Consider the following 23,462-nt stretch of genomic DNA (forward strand, 5'->3'; position numbering starts at 1 on the left):
GCATGAATTAATGTAAGATTTCAGTCTGGGAGGAGAAACTTCTGAGAATATAATGCATTTTAAAGCAATGCAAATCTTCCATTGCTGAAGAGACTAAAAACCATCATAGAAATTTGTATAACTTTTTATATGAGTCCTGTATTTGATAAGGACACTGGTGGTATATTTCCTATTCTGGGAAATAACCTCTCTGTTATGATATCAAAATGTGACTTTCCTTTTTGTTGTTAAAGAAAATCTGACTAGTAAAAACTGTGGCACACAACCCTGTGTGTGTGTCACTTTCTTCTTTCCTTTTAATCATAATTTAATGAATTAAGAATTTGTTTCCAACAAATCCAAACTGATATGTAATTTTGATATCATAAACCTACTATTTCATTATTTTGAGGATGACAAACACTGATTTTTTTTTTTTTTTCTTTGTGGAGCTCCCACCCTTCCTGCTACCTGAGAATTCATTGTTTTGGGAAAAGTGTATTAGTCACAAGGCCCCTTTTTTATCTTCAGTACATCAAAAGACTTGTGATGGCAAAAAAATAATAACTTATCCCAATGATTTCAATCCATCTCCATGGCTTCCTGCTAAGAAGATGAACTGAGAAATCAATTTTCTGGGGAATCTTTTTCAGATCTATTCCCCCTAACCCACTTCCTCTAGAAAAATTCTCAGCTCTGTTTAGGATGGACTGAATCACCCTCCAGTAATGTTATTTTTTATCTCAATATGCCTTGGACCTCAACAGCAGTTTAATATTCATAGAAAATCACAGGAATGCAATAGCAGAAACTGAGATTCGTGGATGCAGCCCTCTGGAGGAAACTCAAAAGACCATCTCTTCCACGTTTCTGACCTAAGGCAGGGTCAAACTTTATCTAAATCATTCCTGACATGTGATTGACTCTCCCATTCTCAGAACCCACAGTGAGGGCAGAAGGAGATTTCATGCTCACAAAGGCAGAGTGCAGGGGTGACTCCCCTGGCTGGCTGAAGGGGTTTTTTTCCCTGATGTTCAACCTAAGGATCACTCGTTGAACCAAATAATTGCCTGCTGAAAGGCAACCAGAATTTCAGGTACAGTGGGACTGTACTTGTTATTCAGATGGAGAGAAACTTGACCGAACACCCTTCATCCTGAGCTGTGCCCTGGATTCTCCACAGGAGAATTCTCTACAGGCTTACACCCTGGTTCCACCACAGGACAATTCACTGAGAAGTCAGAAAAAAAAAAAAAAAAGGATGGGAACACACTTTTATCTATATTAAACATTTAAAGATCTACTTTTCTCATATATTAAGCACATCAGCTTATCAACACAGCTATCAATCAAGTGTTCTTATATAAGCATGAACATGTAAATGATATTTTCTGGATGCCTTCCTGGTTTTCCAATACTGAATTGGTGCTGACATTAATACCAGCACCTGAAAAAGGAAAAGAATCTTGTACTTGGCAATGCTGAGGCTGCACACCTAATTCTGGGTTCAGTTTTGGGCCCCTCTCTAGAAGAAAAATTTTGAGGGGCTGGAAAATGTTCAGAGAAGGGAACAGAGCTGGGGAAGGGTCTGGAGGAGGTTGGTGAGGAGCAGCTGAGGGAGCTGGGGGGGCTCAGCCTGGAGGATCAGGGAATATCAGTCTCTTCTCCCAGGTAACAAGTAATGGTACAAGGGGAAAGAGCCTTCAGTTACACCAGGGTAGGGAAGATGAGATACGAGGTAAAATTTATTCACTGAAAAGCCTGTCAAGCATCAGACCAGGCTGCCCAGGGAAGTGGTGGAGTCACCATCCCCAGAGGTGTTTTAAAGAAATGCAGATGTGACACTAAGAGACATGGTTTAGTGGTGGACATTTGGACTTGATCACCTTAAAGGTCTTTTCCAACATTTTCCACATCTTTTCTGTGATTCTGTTTCCTTAGAAATTTCTAGCTGTGGGCCTGTGGAGGTCTCTTGTTCAGCAGCTCACTGGAAGTTGGAATACTCTCAACACTAGGTAGAGACAGAATTATTTTTTCTGGCCAAACCTTGAAAACCTTCAAGGATGGATTTTGGTCATTGGAAAGTCTCTGGCTTAGCCACAAGGGTCCTCTGCTGAAATTCTCAAACTTCCTTCATAATTTGTTCCTCAGATTTCTTTGAAAAACTTCTGATTCTCTTGCCTTTTTCCTGTTGAAGTTTCTCAGGGAATTCTGCCAGGAATCATAATCTGCTCTCCTAAAACCCACTCTTTCTTCTTTTGCTTGCCTTCCCAGCCTTCCACTCCATCAACTCAATCATCTCATCTTCACTGCTGCAGCCACATTTCCCATCAGCTTTTCCCAGCTCCAAAACAGCATCACCCCTGGTTGGCCCCTCTGGCATTTTATAAATAAGCTCTGACCAACACCATCCAGAAACTCCCTTCAAGGTCCTCCCGCTGCTAATCTGCCTTTCTATCAGATGCTGGATGTGTGAAAAACCCCTGGTGGAATGCAGGGAGCAGTGTCTGAGACAAGGCTCTTCCAGTCCAGGCAGATCTCTGTGTTTCACAGCTGTTTTCTACAAAAAATGAAAGTCTTTGTGCTTCAAGTATTTCAGACTCTGTTTACTGACAGTTTCTCATCAAATTTGAGATAGAAAACATAGCTAAAATATCAAGAGAATGATTCTTTCCTTCTGATTTCACCTCATTTTCCTTTTTATGCTTTTTTTAGAGGGAAAAATGGAACATTTCAGCATCACTCTTTACCCATAGGTAGGACACTATGAATCAAGACAGTGAGTCAAGGGGTGTGAGGTCTATTCACAAATATGCAATTTAGGTTTTCCTCCTCTTCCTTTTTGATATTGAAGTCTATATATTAGCTTTCCTTTAAGTTAATGCTCTTGTTCCACTCTATTTCATTTATCTGTGGAAGAATCCATATTCATCTGGCATTTCAAATAAGAAAGACAACAAAATTAAGACAGGAACTGGAAACTTTGCATGTATTTACAAATTTATATATGTACAAACTTAGAAGTACATGCATCATAGAGTAAAACTGGTGTGTCTCTGATCTGATTTTACTCTAGAAAAGATGGAAGAGTCTCCAAAACTTTTCCAAATCCACAGGAAACCTTGTCTCACTGCTGGAGCTCTGTTCTTCAACAATTGAAAGAACAGTTGGCAGTAAAATTATTTCATTAAGATCACAAGGAGAAATGCACGAAGGAGAAGGATCTGCAGTCTTCATACACCTGAGGTCAGAAGTTATGGAATCATTCCTCACTAATTTCCATAATGAAAGATAAGTGGCAACAAAAACACAGTCGTTATCACATAAATGTTTTTTTTAAAAAATTAATCACTATATGCTCTAATTGCTACCCTTTTATCTGTCCTTACTTGCACTTTTGCTTGAGGCTTTTGGCAGATGAAATCAAGTGAATGGAGAAGTATATTTTAGCTAACAAGCTTCCTAGTCTAAAAATTCCTCTCGAGTGCATGATTCAAGCAAATTAGGAAACAGAGAGAGAGAGAGAGAGAAGGAGGAAAAGCAAATGGCAGACGATTGCCTTGCTAATTTAATCCTTTTGGTACACAATTAGCACACATCAGGCTGGTCGATGGGAGCCTGCCCTGCAGGTCAGGATTTCGCTCTGAACAGCTCCTGGAGCTGTGCTGGGCTCTGCTCCTGCTCGGGGGAAGCTCCACAGAGCCTGCACCTGACAGCTTGCCAGAGATGAGCTGTCAGCAAAGTGCCACTCGGAATTTCCTCTCTCCGTGACGGCTTCTATTATCTGGTAAACAACAGCCAAAATGTGTTCTTTTATAACTCGCTCATCCTCAGAACGCTGGGCCAGGTTGGGGTTCTGGCACGACGGATGGTGAACAAAGCTCATTCATTCTCTCTATTTTGGGTAGCTATGGAATAAAAAAAAAAAAAAAAGAAAAGAAAATGACACACCTCCAGCCTGCTGTGCATCCCTGCAGCAGAGTAGAAAAATTGATGAATGACTGCTGGAAGCACATCCTCATGTCTTTCAGGCTGGAGGCAGTAGGCTGGACAGTGAAATCCTGTGTGCAATGGAAAACAGCTGGTCCATGGGACTTGCTGCTGTGCTCAAAGTTCCACTGCTACTCGGATTTGGGGTCAGAGGAGAATGTGAGGGTTCCCTCCAGGCTAAATTGGCAGGCGGGATTATTTGTTTGCTTTTATGTCTTTCTCTGCAGGCAACTCATTGTCAGCTTTCAGTAATCACCTTTTTCTTTTTTTTCTCTTGAGTTGTCTAATTGATTAACAGAATTATGTTGTCACAGCAATTTATTCTTTAGCCCGGAGTTTGCTGCTTCTGCTGCAAGCCTAAAAATGGGAACATGCAGAAAGTCTTGTCTTTTCCCAATCTGGTGTTCTTATATAAGATTCTCCCTTACCCTACACACCCAACTTTGCTGTGATATGGTACCACAGACCCCTAATTCACTGCATCTCAAAATGGATTACACTGCTAAAATTAGTTGAAATAAATTCTGCAGTGCAGGAGCCTGAGCAGTCAGCTCTGTTCCTTTTATGGAGCCAGTGGATAGGAACAGACGTGGCACATCTGATCTATTTTAGATGTCAGATATATCACATCCCAGAAATGTCTGTTGCTTTCTGTTGATTCCTTTGATTCTGGGAAAAGAGTATAAATCTGGGTTTGTAGCTCAGAAATATGCAGTTGCATTGAAGCAGGAAAAAACCCCATTCTTAATTCACAAGTAATTTTGCCTTATTAAGAACTTATTCTGTTGATTTATTTTGTATATATGGCAATAATAGATTCAGACGTCCAGCAGATGCTGAGTTGAAATAATCTACTGAGCAGAGAATTCTGGAAAAATATAGAAGATCCATGTTTTCCTTACCAGGCATATTAACCATCTTGAGTCCTTTTTTTTCTGTCCAAGATATTGGTGTTTCTTCAAATACAGAACCAGGAAATTGTAGGAAAATTAGATGTGAGAGCTTCTCACAATTTATTTCTAACATGGAAAAATCCAAACTTTGGGCATTAACAGCAAGATCATCAGTAAGAAGACACCTTGAAAGGTATATTTCTGGTACCTGAACATAGATTGGGGGACCAAAGGATTTATACATGATAATAAAGTGACAGCAATGAGATCTTACATAATAATAACCGTAATTGTTACTAATTATTATTATTAATAATAATAATAATAACTGTAATTATTACTAATTATTATTGATATTAATATTATTATTAATTGTAATAGAAGAAGAAGAAGAAGAAGAAGAAGAAGAAGAAGAAGAAGAAGAAGAAGAAGAAGAGAAGAAGAAGAGAAGAAGAAAAAAAAGAAGAAGAAAAAGAAGAAAAACAACAAGAACAAGAAAAAGAAAAATATGAAGGAATTTTTTTTATTGCTACAGTAACTATGTGGAGTATAAAAATAATTGGCTAACACTTGTCTTTTAGAAGAAAAGATTGAACACAATATGAAACTAATTGCTTTGGGAGTTCAGTTATCAGAAAATATTGATAGATTTATTTTCCTTAAACCACTAGAATAACCAGAAGGCATCACTGAAACATCAACCAGGATGAATCTCATGATAATAAATTCACCTAATTAGAGCACAACTGTAGGGAAGAGCAGAATAACCATGACAGAAATCTGCCTGATTTTTACCTTTAGAACTAAAAATATTCTCCCCTCTTATTTCCTGTACAGATAGGTAAGGTTGTCATAGAACCTTATCAAATATTTCTAGGAGCACCTAGAAGCTAATTGTGCCACCTACCTTTTCAGTATTGCAAAAGATATAAATTACTGCTCTAGGAGTTGATCACAATATGCATTTCTCACAAATTCAGATGGAAAAAACACACTACCAATAGCTGCAACAGCAAATGAAATGTAACATAACTTTATGTAAGCAAAAAAATCTCTGTGATTCCTGAGTGTGAAAGTTTAGAAGAAGTTACTTCTCTGTGTGATTGATACAGCTGCAGAAAATTCATCTTTGTATTTTCAGTACATTATCCTCCCTATTAGTTCCTGATCTGAAACTGTAATCCTAAAGGCATTTTCTCAGATAAAAAAATTATCTTCAGTTGGAGATATTATCTGAAATTCTAGACAAAAGATCTTAATTCAGAACAGAAACACTCCTCAGAATAAGTGAATGCCAATATTCCTGGAGCCAATGGAAACATGGGAAAGTCTTTCAGTGGCTTTTTCATATGCTGGGCCCACCAAAGATCCCAGCAAGATAACAATGCTGGCATCAAAATTGAAGACATGGATGGATTTCACACTCTTTCTGAAAATCAGATCTCTCTAAATTGCTTTACATTATACATTAAAAAAAAAATAAAAAATAAAACCAAAACCAAAATATATCAGAAGCAAAACAAATCATCAGCCCTTTGAAAGTCCTCGAAATGACCTTCACACAACAATGGATAGATTTTTAATAACACTTGAAAAACACCTGAGATTTTTGTATGTTTTTGGGTGTCATAATTACCCAAAGATATACCAGCTGGTGCAACTGAAATGATTTGTTTAAACTTCCCCATCTCCAAAACCATATTTAAGACAAAGACTTAAATGAGGACATTAAAGATTTGAGGGAAAAAAAAAAAAAGCCCAGAGAAAGAAAAAAATAGAAAAAATAGACAATGAGGACTAAAAAAAAGTTGTATTTATCATTAAATAAATACCTAGAAGTTTGCAGCTGAATTATTCTTCATGTTATATTGGCTATACTGACCAGATCTACACAGATGGAGGTAACTTCACCCATACATTCACATTTAGAGATATTAGAGTGGGATTTCATCTCACCATAGAGGAAATTTCCCTTCCCATTTGTATCTGGTGTATTCCAGGCTGTCCAGGATGTCTCCACTGGGCTCTAAACATGACTGTGGATCCTCAAGGGAGCCTCTCCTTCCTGGAGCAGTGGCTGGAGCTCAGGTGGGACTCCTTTGAATGCTTCAAACAGCACCAGGTTTTCTGGGAGTCTTCCATATTCCCTGGATCTTGGAAATGCTCATAATGTCCTTTCCTGACCTCTGTCTTCTTGGATTATTTGCCTTTGTGAGAAAGGATTTTCTGTTCTTATGAAAACTTGTTCCTTGGGTGGATCTGTGTGTCCGAACATAACCGAAATGTTAGATAACATTGACTGAAAGAGACAATGCCAGGGATGTGAAACAGAAAATTACATCAATTCTCAGGAAATGTGCAATAAGAACGTGTTTTATAATATTTTATTATTATAATTATAACTTTGGCGTAAAGCATTATAACAGATAAGTATTTGGCATAGAAGGAAAAAGGAGAGCTCTCCAAATTCTCATCAATAGGAACGGATTTAGAGAGAGGGTGAGAAAGGACATTTTCAATATTACTGATTTCTTTATTTTCACCACTGCCTAAGGAAATGATTCAAAATGGGGCCCTTCAAGGTATCAGTATTTCCAAGCCTGCAGTGGCTCTGAAATGAGGATGCTTTCAGGACATCTTCTTGCTGTAACAAAACTTTAACCTCAAAGGATCTTTCTGATCTTTATTTTGGGAGGAGAGTCTTCCAACTAATTTATGGTGACATTAGAGGATAACAACATGCACAGTAATGAATTCTCTTTAGCCTTTGGGCTGTAGCTTTGTTTTACTGTCTCCAGGAAAATAAAAGTGGATCTATGGAAATATTCAGCATTTGTGTTTTAATTGCCCCTGAGAGTCCAAACTATTTTGTAAAGAATGCAACTTGTAATGGTAGGAGAAAAGAAAAGAGAAATGTTTTCAAGCCAAGTTCTTATAAGAATAAGAGGCAAAGTCCAGCAGCAGTGGTCAAGCTCCCAAACACTGAAGATAATTAGATTTATTACTGTTTAGGGTAAGCATTAAGGAGAAACACATGAGAAGGGTCAGTTATTCATGAACAGGATGAGAAGAAATGAAGGATGGGATGCAAAGAATGAGAGAGACCCTCATTTCACGTGAAAGAATCTTATGGTTTGGAGAAATGCTATAGGATTTCTTACCTAAATTAAATAACTCCACACAAATAAAAGGGTTTAAAGGCAATCTGACATGATAAGGTTCTCAGATTGAAGAGCTGACCCGCATCTTTCATGTCTCCTATAAAGCAAGTCAAAAGTAATAAGAAAGGAATAGGGTTGCACAGTCTTTAAACCTGTTTTCTATTTTGGTTTAAAAGGTTTGGCTCTGACCTTTCATCAGGCATCACATGTATTCTGAAGGGTGGAAGAGGATAATTTGTTTAAGCAGAGTTCTCATGATTTAAAGCACTACTGGTACCAATATTTTTTTCCTGCCATTAACTACATGATGTTATAGGATTTCCATATAGTTATAAGCACTGGGAAAAAGAAAAAAAGGAGTGTGAAACATAACAGAACCCACCTTTCATTGTGCTACCTCAGGCCAAAATAACAAGCTTGTCTAAGAACTTGGTTTCAGACAGAGATAAAAATCCTCCTATTTAACCAGTTTCTACTTCTTCTAAAAGGGATGGAATGTATCAGTGGAGATTGAATGGATTTTCCCTTTGCTTTAATAGAGTGGAATGGATTACCCCAGTCTGGAGGCCAGGCCAGGCTCCAAATCACAACAAAAGTAGGGACTGACATTTTCCTTACTCTTCCTGCTCTTTAGGAAAAGTTGGGAGTGCAATTGGGGTCTTGCCCAGTCAAGCTGCCTCGCTGATACGATGGCAGTTCACAAGGCCAGAGTTTGGGGACCAGGGTAATCTCATTGATCCACACAAACCACCCTGTGACATTTCACAAACTTCTCTCCAACCTTCCAATTTCACTCAGATGTGTCTTCAGCTAAATGAGTTACTGTTGTAGGGAGTGCTTCCAATAGCCAAAACATATTTCCCTTGGCTCCCAAGATACAACAAAATGTGGCATTATGAGTTAACAGCACCACTTGATGGGCTGAAGAGACAAAGCTAGATGTCACAATGATCCATGGCACAGGGGGAAAGTTCCCTCTCTGGACTAACCAGCATGGAAACTTTCTCCCTGCTGCAGAAACTGCTGACATCTGGTTATTATTTGGCAGACAAGGCAGAGAATGGAGGACAAAACAAAGGGCAAGTGAAAAGAAGAAATAAAGCACAGGAAGAGGTCTGAAAGAAATGTCATGTGCTCTTTGGTGCGTTATGTGATTAAGGGCCATTCTTTCTGAACTCAGAGACACAGGGATGAGTCTGAGTCCCTGTAACCTAATCAGTGAGTCCAGTCCAGCTGGGTGACTCAGACAAAAACCACTTTGTCAGGAGTGCCCTGAAAACTGGAGGGGTTCCTGTCCTGATCCTGAAGGAATCAAGGCTTACTATTGGACACAGATGCAGAAAGAATGTGGGAATGTGCAAAGATTGAATGTTTAGCAGGAGCAAAGGCAGCAGAAGGGAGGGATCAAGATGGAACAGGAAGAAAAAGAGTTGGAAAATAGACAGAAAAGAGTTATGGGTGTGAAAAACAGAGTAACTCTTCAGGATTTTAAAAAAGTTTAAGGAATAAAGATACAAAAGCCCAGAGTTGGGGTGCTCCTGGCAAACAGCCAAAGAGCATAGATTTGAAACAGTTTGTCTTTATACTGTATCATTCCTTAGGTTCATGCATATCCATATGTTTTATTAGTCAAACTTCCTTGGAAACACTTGATATTCCAGGTTCTCTTCTTGTTTGATTTTTAACCTCTAACCTGCCTGCAGAATATTCTACAGATAAGGTCTTCCCATGTTCCTATCCTGTTATTTCACACTCTGGGTGCTTATGCGTCAGTTCACAAATGTGAGGAAAATTAGTGTTTTTGCACCATTCTTTAGGTTGGTTACATAGAGGTATTTTTAGTCTCTATTTTTAACAGTTTGCTAATGCCTATGGCACAATGTATTTATTACATTACCATTAATATAAACTATACAGTGTATATGTAAACTGAGAGATTATACATATGAAAGCAATTAAAAGTAAGTATAAATTGTACTAGATCAAAATACTTGTGAAACAAAAAGTTAATTTATAAATGTGAAAAGCAATATTATATTGTCACCTATAACATGGGCAAGCTGGGCAGGATGGATGTTTGTCTGGCTGAACCCTCCACCACAATCTACTCTGTTTTACTCCTAAATCTTGGTGTTTTCTCCTGTGCAAGTGAACTCACTATTGTGAGCCAGCACATAAAGGTGACAGGCTGCAATCCTGTGAGCAGGATGGGCGGTCTGGTGCCAGGCTGGAGCCACCAGGGGTCTGAGAGCCCTGGTAAAAGCCTCAGGCAAAAACTGGGACCTCAAGCCCAGCTGTTCCAAAACCTGTCTTAAACCAGCTGCTGGAAAAATCCCTACTGTGTCTATTCCTGTAGCAACTTCAACCCCAGATAGCTGGGGAGGAGGAAGGCAATGTGGTGACTGTGCTGTTCATCTTTGTGTGAGTGCTGTGTGAGTCTATGAGGTGCTCCCTGTGTTCTTCTCTGTGGCTGTTTGTGCGTGCATTTGTGTGTGCACTTTTTGGGGACATGTTCAACTGTGTTGCTGCTGGACCTGGGGTCACTGTGTCACAGCAGCCTCATAGATGGATGGGAGGAACCTACCTGGTCCTGAACCTCACTCATCTTGGCTACCTTTACCTGTGCACAAAATGCAGAAGATGGGTATCCAGAGGACTAACCCAATGTGTATCATGTCTTTAATCTGGAAAAGAGTCGGTTCAGATTAGATGCTGAGAAGAAATTATTTCTTGTGAGCATGATGAAGCCCTTGAATAGGTTGATGAGAGAAGTTGACACCCCATCCCTGGAAGTGTTTGAGGCCAGTTTGGATGGGTTTTGAGCAGCCTGGTCTAGTGGACGGTGTCCCTGCCCATTGCAGGGGGTTTGAACTGGATGAACTTTTAAAGTTCCTTCTAACCCAAACCATTCTCTGATTCAATGATTCAGTCACAACCTTGTGATGGCCTGGCTGCTGTGACTTGGACTTGTGTGGTCAGGAGCTGAAGATATTAATTGCTCTTTTGTTGCAAATTCAAATGCCAAGTCTTCCATGGGGGGACTGTGCTGAAGGAATCACACCTCTCACCACATGGATACAAAGCTTTGCCGCAATAATTTTGTTCTGCACTCATGACTGCAGTGGAGCAGTACCCATTTAACCCATTTTCCCATGTAGAAAGGCACCCTGGTTATTTTGTGGGATTTTGGGGTCTTTTTGCAGACCAGCATTTTCAGGTCGTTTACATCATCCTTTATTATCCACTTTTCCCTTGTTTTTATTGCTGGATCTTTTATGCAGTATGAAATCAATTTTGCAAGGCTTTAAAAGGCAGTTAAAAGGTGAAACATAATTGATTTCCCCCTGCCACCACCACCAAAGGCAAGTAACTGGACAAAACCCGTCCTTAGCAATGATCATTACATTCTGTGAGTGTTAATGCCACTCCTTTGCCTACTTTTAGTTTGATTATCTAATTGGTTTCCATTTATATTTGGCAATAAAAGCCAGCCTAAATATTTTTAATAAAATTTCCACCCTGCTGGTTGACCTTTCTGTTGACTTCCAAAAGCTTTTGCACACAATAAACCAGGGAAGCTGACAGAAATAGAAATGGTTTGTTTTACCTTTGACTCTGGATTTTAACTGCCCAGGGAAAAGAGCTCTCACATATTGCTTTTCCCCCTCTATCTTCCTCCACAAAGGACAGTATCTTGTATTTTTTTTCTGTAGGAACCCTTCCAAAAGAAGATCTTCTTTGTTTAAGTTGCATGTCTTGAGTTTGACATGCCTAATCCTTGTTGTCAGCAACTTTTCTGGCTCATAGTGTAGCTGAATTTTCTTTCACCTAACTTAACTATCTAAAAGCTGAATGCTTAATCTGAGCCAGATGTCTAAACTTCCTTTATTAGAGACATCACAGCTCTGCCTCAGAATGGGCAATTCTGGTGCTGAATCTGTCAGTGCAGCAGCTACAAAGGGAGCCTAAATCATGAACTTAGGCTAAGCACATTACTCTGGGGCAGATACAGCAAGTGAGAATCTGTTTCCTGAAACACAGCTCTAACAGGAGCAGCTGCATCCTACCCAAGTTCATCCAAAGCAATTTCAGTGCCCTGCCAGGGGATGGGGGTGGAGATATTTTACATTTGGGAACTCCTAATGTGGCCAGAAGCATCAGCACAGGTGATGTGGTGCCTACAGGGATGGAGGGATTTGGCTTGGCTTGCCCCTTCCAGTTCTGAAACCCTTATTAAAAATTCAGTTGTGTAAGCATTTGTTGGGGCATAAAAATGGGATTTGTGACCTCAGTTTGGATCTGAGTGTCTGACCAAAGCCAACACTCTGAGCTGGGAATCAGCAGAAACAGTGAAAGATAACTTGCTATCTCTTTCCTGCTTAAAATGTATTTTCAGAGGAATAATTATAGAAATCCATCTTTGCTCTTTCTCTTATGCAGATAAAAAGAAGGTTTAATCGCTGAGAATCTAACACAAACCCATATCCCAGTCCCCTAGAAAAATGTCCTTACAAACTCTCTGTATTTTAAAGTCATAACTCATAAATTTTAAAGTTCACCTGATTAATATTGTGCAGGGTAGCTCTTCAGTTTCTATTAAGAGCTGATTTTGACAGTAAGACCTGCACCAGATTATAAAAAAGTAGTTTTCCAATACTTCAACTTGCTGTCATTTTAACCAGGACATCAGGTTCTGGATAGTTTTAGCAGAAATAAATTAAGTGGTACCTATCTGGCTTTTTCAAGTGCCATCTAGACACATTCATTAGTGTCACTTGGGCTGTAGCATTAAAAAAAAAAAAAAAAATCATATTTTTTTATGCTTTTAGAAAGTTTTTCTTTCTTTGAGAGCAGTGCTTTCAAAGCAACAGGGATGCAGCATGATGACTTTTTACTCCTGGGTAGAATATCCAAATGTTGCATTCACTCTCTAATGGAAGGAACATATTTTCTCCAGCAAGTTGAAGAGGCAGAACATGCAACTGCATTGCAATGCCCCTGTTTAGAGAGGATATTCAGGTCATTCCATTGGCTGAAGCTTTTGAAGCCACAAAAACTTCAGCAGTGACAGGGCACTGCACTTTGTAGACTAAATATAACCTTGTGCCTCAACATCCTTTGAAGAAAATGGAGAGGAATGGGCAGGAGAGAACATGATTCCTTCAATCCACTTCAACATCTGCATGAATATAAGATATATCTGTCCTCAATACCTCTAGTTCCTTCCTCCAGCTATTCCAGAAAACTAAACAAAGTTGAGCTTTGTATCACTAGGTGAATCACAAATAACCACGAGAGGAAATCATCTTCCCATTGAGCCTTCCCACCCTCTGGACATTGCAGTGGGTCACAGAATCATCGAGGTTAGAAGACACCTCCAAGACCACTCAGTACAAGCATCAAACCAGCACCACCAAAATCACTCCCAACCCATATCCTCAGGTGCCACATCCAGTGCCTCTTGGAAACTCCCAGGGATGGTGGCTCCAACACCTCCCTGGATGACTTAATCCAATGCCTAGCCATATTTTCAGTGGAGTTTTTTGTTTTGTTTTGTTTTGTTTTGTTTCATTTTGTTTTTTCTAAATGCATAATCTGAACCTCCCCTGCTGCAATTTAAGGTCATTGCCTCTCATCCTTTCAATTGAGACATGGCAGAAAAAATGAGCCCCACCTGTCTCTACACTCCTGTCAAGGGTAGAGAGCAATGAGGGCCCCCATGATCTTCATTTACTGCAGGCTGAGCCCCCCAGCTCCTTCAGCTGCTCCTCATCAGACTCGTGCTCAAGACCCTTCCCCTTCTCTGGACAAGCTCCAGGACCTCAATGTGCTTCTTGTCATGTGGGGCCAAAAATTAACCCAAGAAATGGAGGTGTGGCCTCCCCCAGGGCCCAGCACAGAGGGACAATCACCGCCCTGGTCCTGCTGGCCACGCTGCTGCTGACACAGAAGGCCAGGAGGCCACCAGCCCCCTTACCCACCTGGGCACACGCGGCTCATGTTCAGCCACTGTCAGCCAGCACCCCCAGGGCCCTTCCTGCCTGGCAGCTTTCCATCTAATCTGCCCCCAGCGTGGGGCACTGCAGAGGCTTCTTGGGACACATAGGCAGGACCAAGACTTTGCTCTTCTTGAACCTCACCCTGATGGCCTCACACCATCCATCCAGCCTGGCTACATCCACTTGCAGAGCTTTCCTACCCTCTAGAAAATTAACACTCCCACCCACCTTGGTGTTGTCGGGATTTTAATACTGAGGGTACCCTCAATGCCCTTGGCCACATCAGCAGGACAGACACTGAACAGGACTGGCCACAGGGGACACTGCTCATCACCAGACACCAACTGGATACGGCACCATTCCCCACCACTCTCTGGACATGGCCATCCAGTTCCTAAGCCAGCAAGGAGTGCCCCTGCCCAAGCCCTGGGCTGTCAGCTTTTCCAGGACTGTGCTGTGGGATACAGAATCAAAGACTTGCCTGAAGTCCAGGGAGACTCCATCCACAGCTTTTCCCTCAGCCCCAAGAGACATCACCCACAGCCCAAAGGAGATCAGGTTGCTCACACTAAACCTAAAGGACCTGTCTTTCCTAAACCCACATTGGCTGGGCCTGATCCCTCAGTTGTCCTCTCTGGGCCGTGTGATCCCCCTCACGATGATCTGCTCCAGAACCTCGCCAGGCCCCGAGGTCGGGCTGACAGGCCTGCAGTTCCTCACATCCTCCCTGCAGCCCTTCTTGGGCCTGGGTGTCCCATTGGCACCTCCAGTCACCTGGGACCTCCCCGACTGGCCAGGAATGATGACAATAAAGGATGGGAGAGTTGCTTGGCAAGCTCTTCCATGGGCTCCCTCAGCACCCCTGGGGGACTCTGGGCAGCCCCATAGACTTGTCAGGGACCCAGTGGCTCTGCAGGTCACCAACAACTTCCGCTAGCATTGCAGGGGGTCAGGTCTGCTCCCTGTCCCTGTGTGCCAGCTCAGGGGACTGCTTGTCCTCCCGATAACCCATCTGACTCCTGAAAGCTGAGAAAAACAAGGCATTCTGTACCTCAGCCTTTTCCTCATCCCTTGTGACCATTTTCCCCTCACCCCTGCATTGTTAAAGAAGGGAGATTTTACTTGGCACTTCTGTGTTCCTAATCTCTTCTAGCAAAGACATTTTATTGTCTTTTACAGTAGTGGCCAGATTAAATTCAAACAGATTTTTGCCTTTCTTATGATCCTTCTGCCTAGGTTCAGGGCCAGGACACAGGGTGGGCTGGGTGGGTAAAACACTTTAGCATGGCACAGGGCTTATTTGGGGATGTTTAGGGGAGAAACACACAAGGTGGCACAACACAGAGCTGTAGGTCATTGGAACCAGAATAAACAAAGGCAAAGTTGAAAGGAAAAGGCCTAAAAAGGCCTTTGTGACCAGGCTTGGCTGCATGGAAACCGCCAGGCCTCAGGGACAGGGCGTGGCCTTGCCCACCAGGCCTTTGTGACCCGCGGTGACATCACGTGCAGAGGCCATTGTGACACAGGTCAGCATCATGACCATGAGGGGTATAAATACCGACAGTCGCCACTCTCGGGACAGCAGCTCTCTGAGGAGACAGCAGCTTCACTGGAGGCAGCAGCTTCTCCGAAGGCAGCAGCTACTCGGTGTGCTTGTGTCCAGTGTCTGGCAAAGCACACGGAAGATGTCCAGGAAGCAGCAGGCGAATGCTCGCGGCCAGCCCCGTGAGTGGCAGCCCCTGCTGTACAAGCGGCATGGGTCAGCGGGAAGGCAGGACCATCACCTGCCACCCATTCAACCTGGGCGTGGGGACCCGCTTGGCATTGAGACCCTGCCGGTTTGGAAACAGCTGGAGCACTCTGAGAGAGAGGTGCTCCTCAAGCTGATGGGAGGGCCCAGCAGCAGCGTCTGCAGTGACGTTTTCAGAGAGCTGGGCCCACATCTGAGGGAGAACAGGCCCATCGAGTCCACTCGGAGAACCACAAAGTGGTTAAGTGGACGCCAAGGAGGGGAGGGAATGCGTCGGCCCACTGGGCAGAGTGTGCGTGACAAGCAGCTGTGCCTAGAGGATGATGAGGCTTTGCTGCGTCGTGCGGATAAAACGTTGCAGGAGGTGGATGAGCTGTTGTTTGGATGCAGCTTCTCCCCCCTGCACGACAAAGAAAGCCCCACGACGCCCAGGTGCATCCTCAGGGATCCACCAAGCCCCACTCTGGAGCCAGCTGCAGGCCCCGCGGTGCCTCACAGCACTTGCAGCGTGACCAAAGACGCTGCAGGAGAGACACCAAAGTCCTCTGAGCTGGTGTCTCTGGACCAGTTGCTGGCTGAGCTGGACCCTGTCTCTGACGACTCGCTGTCCTGTGACGCTGTTGTCAAGGAGCTCCTGGAAGACTGGGAGCAAGAAGAGCTCCATGACAGAGAAGCAGCAGGAGAGAGGGACAGCGAGTCAGAGAGAGCCTTGTTTCTGCCACCACAAGGCAAAGGTGGATGTGTCCTGAGGGATGGGTCAAGGGTCACCCCGGAACTCGCTGCAGGCTCCCAGGTGCCCCACGGCACTTCGGGCGTGACCACAGACTCGGGAGGACAGGCAGAAAACAAGGCAGAGACAGCAGCTCCTGACCTCTTGGAACAGCTGTGCTCCAGCTCTGGCGAGTCACTGCCCTGCGATGCTCTTCTAAACGAGCTCCTGGAAAAGTGGGAGGAAGAAAGAGGAGCGGCAGGAGAGAGTGACAATGACCCAGAGAGTGCACTGGATCTGCCACCGCAAGAAGAGGAAGAGCCAGCAACTTCTACTGCGGACAGCGATGGCAGCGATGAGGGCGATGTCAGCGAGCCTCTCCCCACGGCACTGCCCGAAGAGGCAAACACGGCTGCAGTGTGTGCCTCGGCTGCCGTGGACGAGGCCGACGCAGCATGGCTTGAGGCTGGCTGTGCCCAGGCCGCCCCTCCCCAGGCAGAGCCCCGCAGGGCTGGGGAGCTGGCAGGGGCTTGCCCGCTGCCTGCCCAGCCCCTGGCACGCAGCGCTCCTGCTTGCCCCGCCGGCAGCGCAGCCGTCCCGCAGCCCCCGGCCCCACGGCCATGGCGCTCCATCGCCAAGACGGCCCGGCGGGCTCTGCGCCGGCTCTTCTCCTTCAGCTGCCTCAGGGGACAGCGAGAGGACTGAGCCCAGAGCCAGAAGCAGGAGGAGGCCCTGAGATGCCGGCTCCCCCTGATCGGCTCCCAGTGGCAGGTCCGGGTGCTTTACCCCTTCTCCCCTTCTCCCTCTCCCTTTCCCCATCCCTATCCCTCTACCCCACATTTCTTGTTAAATAAAATCCCCGTTGTTAACGTTGGTAGATGGTCTCTTTGGCACCTTCATTCACACACAGGCATCTCTCACTGACCACACCTTACCAGGGGCACACACCTGCACACAACACTCCAGGTGTGGCCTCCCCATAGCCCAGCTCAGAGGGACAATCACTGCCCTGGTCCTGCTGGCCACGCTGCTGCTGACACAGAAGGCCAGGAGGTCACCGGCCCCCTTACCCACCTGGGCACATGTGGCTTATGTTCAGCTGCTGACAGCCTGAATACAGAATTAAAGATGGGCTGAGCCATTTGCCTTGCCCACAAACCACCATTTATTTAGGATGTACTAGGGCTTAGGAGGGTAGATTAATCTCTGCTCATTCCTTATTATTTCATAAGAAAACATTGGAGTTCCAGGCTCTAAACAGGCACAGACATATCATAGGGCAGGGGATACAGAAGCTGAAGGCCTGAATGACTGCTCATTCTTTCAGCTTATTGGTCTTAACTAAATGCCAAGCAGATTTGTTTTAAGCTTTTGAGCTCCTGCGTCTTTGAGTGTGATGCTTTCTAGTAATGCGAGTTCCGGGGCCAGGCGAGTCGCAGCGTTATTGCTGTTTGCTGAAAACATTCATTTTCACTCAGATCCCATAATTGAAATTCAAGCTGCATGTGATGCAATTTGACATTAACTTCAGTTATTTGTGTCTGAGGTTTGCCCCATCCAACAAGAGCCGACAGTAAAGAAGAGCACTGGAAATGGAAATACACAGCGCCATTAGATGCAAGGCTTGATTTGTAAATCACTTAGAGAGCAATAAAACTGGGGATGGAAATAAAAGTGGCAAAGCTCAGCTTTCTAAATGTTAAATAATTCAAGAGGGGAAGGGTGAGGGGAAAAAAGTACAGAGCAAGAGCTTTGTGTGTGAAAACAATGGCATCTGAGCAAATCAGAAATTTCAAGCTCTGACTAAATGTAATTTCAGTTCAATTAAAGCATAACATCAAGATTGTGGGCTGCTAAAATCTGGGATGAAGCATGTCATTGTTGTGTGCAGTTCTAAAAGATTTACAGCACAACCTGGATCTAGGAGAGATATTCTCTGAAATTGTGCTGCAGGTCTTTACTGAGCAGACAGCTCCTGTACAAAACTGGGCTGTGGGGAGTCAGAGCAAGCAAAACTCAAGATGAAAATCAGTCTTTCCCCTTTTTGTATATTTATTTATTTAGTTAGTTAGTCTTTGGGAAGGTACCACTGACAGTAAGTTAGCCAGAGGAACAGATGCCTGAAGAAAATCTTTAGTCACCTGAACTTTACAACTTTGGAGCTGAGGGTTTGTTGTTGTTACTTTCTGTTCTAAAGATAGCCTGTGCTCCGATTACAGGTTTCTGATTTCAGCACAAGATCTGCAGAGTGAAATTTTATGGTTTTTGTCTGGCAGGATGCTACTGCAATACACTGTGGGGAGGAGAAGAGAGGGTCGGCAACAAGAAAATGTAGGCCAGATTCAACAGAGCAGATGTTAACATCTGTTCCCCTCTTCTTTCCCTGGGAGAGATTGAGAGTGTTTTAAGCATCAGATGCTGCCTTAATAGCAAAACATTTCCTTCAGCGCTCACAAACTGTCTGATAAAAAGCTGAGAAGTAACATTATCTCAAGATCTTTAGGAAATAAAGGCTTGGGAATGGAGGTAAAAGACATGCAAGTTACCCAACAGGGATCTTGTTCCTGCTATTGTGGCCCATCCTGGAGGACTCTAAACCTTGGCCTGATTTTTAACAACAGCTGGAATCATAACAATTTTTTTTGAATTGCCAATCTGATCATTTGTAGTGCCTGGGAGCCCATCTGACCTCTGGATGCTCAGAGCTTTGTGGTGGGATGCGAGGGACAAAAGAGACAATAGTCATGGAGAAACAGCTGTGACAGGAAAGAGGAAAAACTTTTGGAAAACATCTTGAGAATTCCTTCAGCTGCATCATGATCCATGTTACCACAAAGGGTTTGGATACTCCACAAATTGGTGAAATTACTTAAGAAACATCTCCAAAGTTTCCCTAGCTCATAGACAGAGCTGAGCACATGGTGGCACATTTTGAATGGGATCTGCCTTGCACCTAGCATTAGCAAATCTCCTGGTTACTGGAAGGATGGGAGGTTTGGATTTGATATTCAAATCAATTTTTTTCCTGTGAGGATGGGGACACCCTGGCTCAGGCTGCCCAGAGAAGCTGTGGCTGCCTTTGGATCCCTGGAAGTGTCCAAGGCCAGGTTGGACGGGCTTGGAGCAGCCTGGGACAGTGGAAGGTGTCCCTGCCTGCGGCAGGGGGTTGGAACAAGATGATCTTAAAGGTCCCTTCCAACCTATACCATTCCATTATACAATGAGTATATGTTTATTTTAAGCAGATAGTGAATAATATTTATCATTTGTTCTGCAGTAAAAAAATAAAATCTGCAAAATAAAGAAAAATAAATTGCATTTTCTCCCAACTCCTGAAAGTGAAGCTTGAGCATTATTCTTGAGTCTTCTATTATGATCACTGAACAAATTCAGTGAATCTGAAGGGGTGGATAAGTAGCCTAGAATGGTAGTCAAAATTGTTTCCATCTCGACACCTATATCCGATATATTCCTCTGAACTCCCTCTAACAAATGGAGAAAAATAAGACCCACGAAGTGTGACTCATCTCATCCCTAAACAAACATCCAAGTAAGAAGACTTGCACCCAAAAGTCCCATTCTTTCTGCTTTGTCTGGGAGATGACTCAGCTCTGATGGAAACGTCAATGCACTAGAAATAAAAAGTGAAAGAAGATGTGCTTTCAGATGTCAAGTACACAGAGAAAACCAAAGGTAGGCACAGCATCCAAACACTGAAACATCAAGCCATTTGCCCTGGGTGTCAAAAGAAAAATAGATTTTCACCCAAAGTTTTTACAAAAAAACTGTTGAGTGCCGTGCCCCTCTCCAGGTATGTTGTACAATTACACAGGAAAGCCTTGGAGACATTGGGAAATGAAAGATCAAGAGAAATTCAGAGCAACTGTTTCCAAGCTGGATTTTATTTTGAAAGTGGCTGCTTCTATCAGAGATTTGAAGAAAGGAGTTTAAAAGCACCTATGGTGTTTTTGTTGTTTTTTGGGGTTTTTTTAAGGATATCATAAAAGATATTTCCTATTTCTCCCGACCTTGCCTCACCTCTGTTCACCGCTACAAAAGTACCTGTATTGCACCTGAGGTAGGAAATGTCAGAACAGTCATTTTTCCTTGCAAAATCTCTACCATCTTTCCTCTTCAGAAATAATGATCCCCAAAAGTAACTATTCTGATAAAAATTTAGGGAAGGTGACAATTCTGCTGTGACTGATGCTACCTGCCACAAAAGGTCAAAATGTTTCCTTCAGACAAGTTTTAATGAACTCATTATAATCAAACCAAAATCATGCTTGCACTGGAAGAAAATAATGCTTAAATGCTTGTGTCTATTGGCTCTTTTATTGGCTCACATCTGAACACACCAAACATGAAGATTCATGAAGAAAAAAAATGAAAGTTTTTCCCCCTTTATCCACTTCCTGATTGTTTTCGTTTTCCATTTCATAGTCTACAAACAGCTTGGGAGGTTATATTCTGCCAACAGCTCTAGGGAAATCAGCCACAAAAACCCTTCCTCATTCAGAGATGTTAATTCAGTCACGTTCTCATCCTGACCAGAAATCCCTTTCCCAAAGACATGATAGATCTGCTGTGTTCAGTACTTGGTAAATCTCTGATCTGACACCTAAGAGTACAACAGATTTTATAGAAGGACACCCAAGATCTACAGATAACTATCTCATGTTTTATTCTGACTGGGATATTTCTTCCCAGAGATGATAACCAAACACTGCAGCTATTTTTCATTTATTTACCTAGGTAACTACTTATTTTTTTATGTATATTCATCGCTGTTTATGTTCAGATTCTCTAAGTCTTAAAATCTTTAAGTGTTATTATAAACTGATGCCACAAAGTGTTTTCTGGCTGAATCTTACGAGAATTTTCTTGGAGGTGGCTGCACCATTCACCTTTAGCATTCAGTAGTTTTTTATTTTAGGGATATTTTCCATATAAGCAGTTATTTTCCTGTACTTTTTTTTATTAGTTTTACCCAATCCTTGAAAAATAAAGTATTATAAGTTAAGCATTTAATATTACAAACCTCTACTGCTGAAATAAATTTCAGCATATTAACTCTAAGAATTAAACTTGTACACTAAGTCAACATACTCTCACCTGGGCACAAAGCAGGGCTTCCAAAGTATTAACGAAATGATGAAGTTGTTTTCATAAAATAAAATTAAAAAGTTGAAATAATATGCATTTTCAACAGCGCAAGCAGCATATAACATCTTCAGCTGTTTCAGTATAAAATGTGGTAGCCTTCAGAGCAGAGCAGGATAGATCTCACTGACTGATAGAATCAGAATGCCTGAAGTCATTTATTGTCTGAAACACACACACACACATCTCCTGAGCCAGTTAAAATATGTAAACTTCAGTGAAGAAAGCAGCAACACTAAATAAAACTTCTCAGCTCTGCCAAGGTCAATAGCAGCACAAAAAGGCCCCTGGAGCTGGGGAAACAGAGCAGACAGAGCTGTATTATATCATCTTCTCCCACACTGACAACTACCTCACACTGTGAATGATGGACATAAACTGCAGCTATTTGTTGAGCAGCTCTGCTTCTTGGTCTGGATAAAGGAAGGGACAAGTTGATTGCTGGATGTAGTAGTCTTGGTCTGGCTATTTTTGAGGGAACAAATAAAACAAAGTGAATTAATTTATCGTATCATCTCGGAAAACCTTCAGGTGACCTTGGAAAGAATAGGGAAAAACAAAGATATGACTCAAGGGAAGAAATGGACAACTGGAGAACAGTGCAAGGAGAAAAATGAAAATGCGAACTGTCTCTGCAAAAAAAATTTATTACCTTGAGACACAATGAATAATGAATTCTGGAGCATCCAGCAGATTGTTTCAGATGTTGTTTTAAAATGTCCTTTTTAAAGGACAGTTTTACACTTTTGTTTTCATCTTCAAAGGCTGGATTCAGTGATCTCAGAGGTCTTTTCTGTGATTTTGTGATTCTGTGATTCCCAAACCTCATTAAGATACAGGAGCAATGTTTTAGACAGCTGTGAACAGCTAAATTTCCTAAATTGCTTTGAGCATATTGTGCCACACAACTGCAGGCCTCCATCAACATTATTTGTATTTTAATATAAAGGTAACTTCTATATTTTAGCAGTGACTTACCAGTTTGTTCTGGCCAAGTTGGATGGGGCTTGGAGCAACCTGGTCTAGGGGAAGGTGTCCCTGCCTGTGGCTGGGGAGGTGGAATAAGGTGGTCTTTAGGGCCATCCAACCCAAACCATCTTGTGATTCCATGAATTTGCACTGGTTTGCATTCTCTGTTGAGCATTCTATCTGGAACAAGTTCTAAAAATCACAGATGATTCATTCAAGCAGATTTTAGGGGTTTTCTTCAGAGAGAGTAGTGTAGTTTGAAGGTTTCAGCGTTCCTGGAAGAAAAAAAAACATAGCAAATTAACTTGTTTATTAACAGAAAAGATAATAAATGATTGACAGCATAAAATATCTGGAACTGTTAGAACAGGAATTATTGAAATCATTCACACCAGGCCTGATTAGATGTAATTTTTCTCTTTGTCTGTCTAAATGCTGCATGGGCATTAACTTTCTCCTTTACAATGTTAATCTGATGTCTTGTCAAGGGAGAAAAATTACTTAAAATGTGTAAAAGCTACCAGCAGGCTGATGGTTATTACTTCGTGCAATACGATTGGAAAACATTAATCTAATGGGAGATAGACACAAGTCTTTCATGACTAAATGGGAAACGTGTCCATCATCCACTGCTGCATCTGAGGAGCTGAGGGAGCAGCAAATAGCAAACACAAAGTTAAAAGAGAGAAAATAAATTAGTGCAGTGCTAATGACAAACAGGAACTCGTGAAACAGCACATGACCTTCCCTCGCATTCTCTCCTTTACGAGTAAAAAACCCTTTTAATTCATTCTCATTTGCATCATTACAAAATCAACCAGATGCAATATGAATGCTTTTCTTTTTCTC

At 42.5% G+C, this 23,462-nt stretch overlaps 1 long non-coding RNA gene across 2 annotated transcripts; it reads right to left on the bottom strand.

Moving 5' to 3' along the window:
• Nucleotides 1-3,507: 3,507 nt before the first annotated feature.
• On the bottom strand, nucleotides 3,508-8,361 carry LOC111925191 (uncharacterized). 2 transcript variants are annotated; one of them, XR_015283230.1, is made up of 5 exons: nucleotides 8,213-8,361; nucleotides 8,024-8,120; nucleotides 6,819-7,121; nucleotides 4,872-4,925; nucleotides 3,508-3,887 (listed from the first exon to the last, which is right to left on the bottom strand). It is a non-coding gene; the product is annotated as an uncharacterized LOC111925191 (long non-coding RNA). The 2 variants fall into 2 exon arrangements; XR_002862101.2 differs by lacking the exons at nucleotides 4,872-4,925; nucleotides 8,213-8,361.
• Nucleotides 8,362-23,462: the final 15,101 nt, after the last annotated feature.

This window comes from Cyanistes caeruleus, chromosome 1 (genome assembly GCF_971803275.1).
Source record: "Cyanistes caeruleus chromosome 1, bCyaCae1.hap1.1, whole genome shotgun sequence".
Lineage (NCBI taxonomy): Eukaryota > Metazoa > Chordata > Aves > Passeriformes > Paridae > Cyanistes > Cyanistes caeruleus.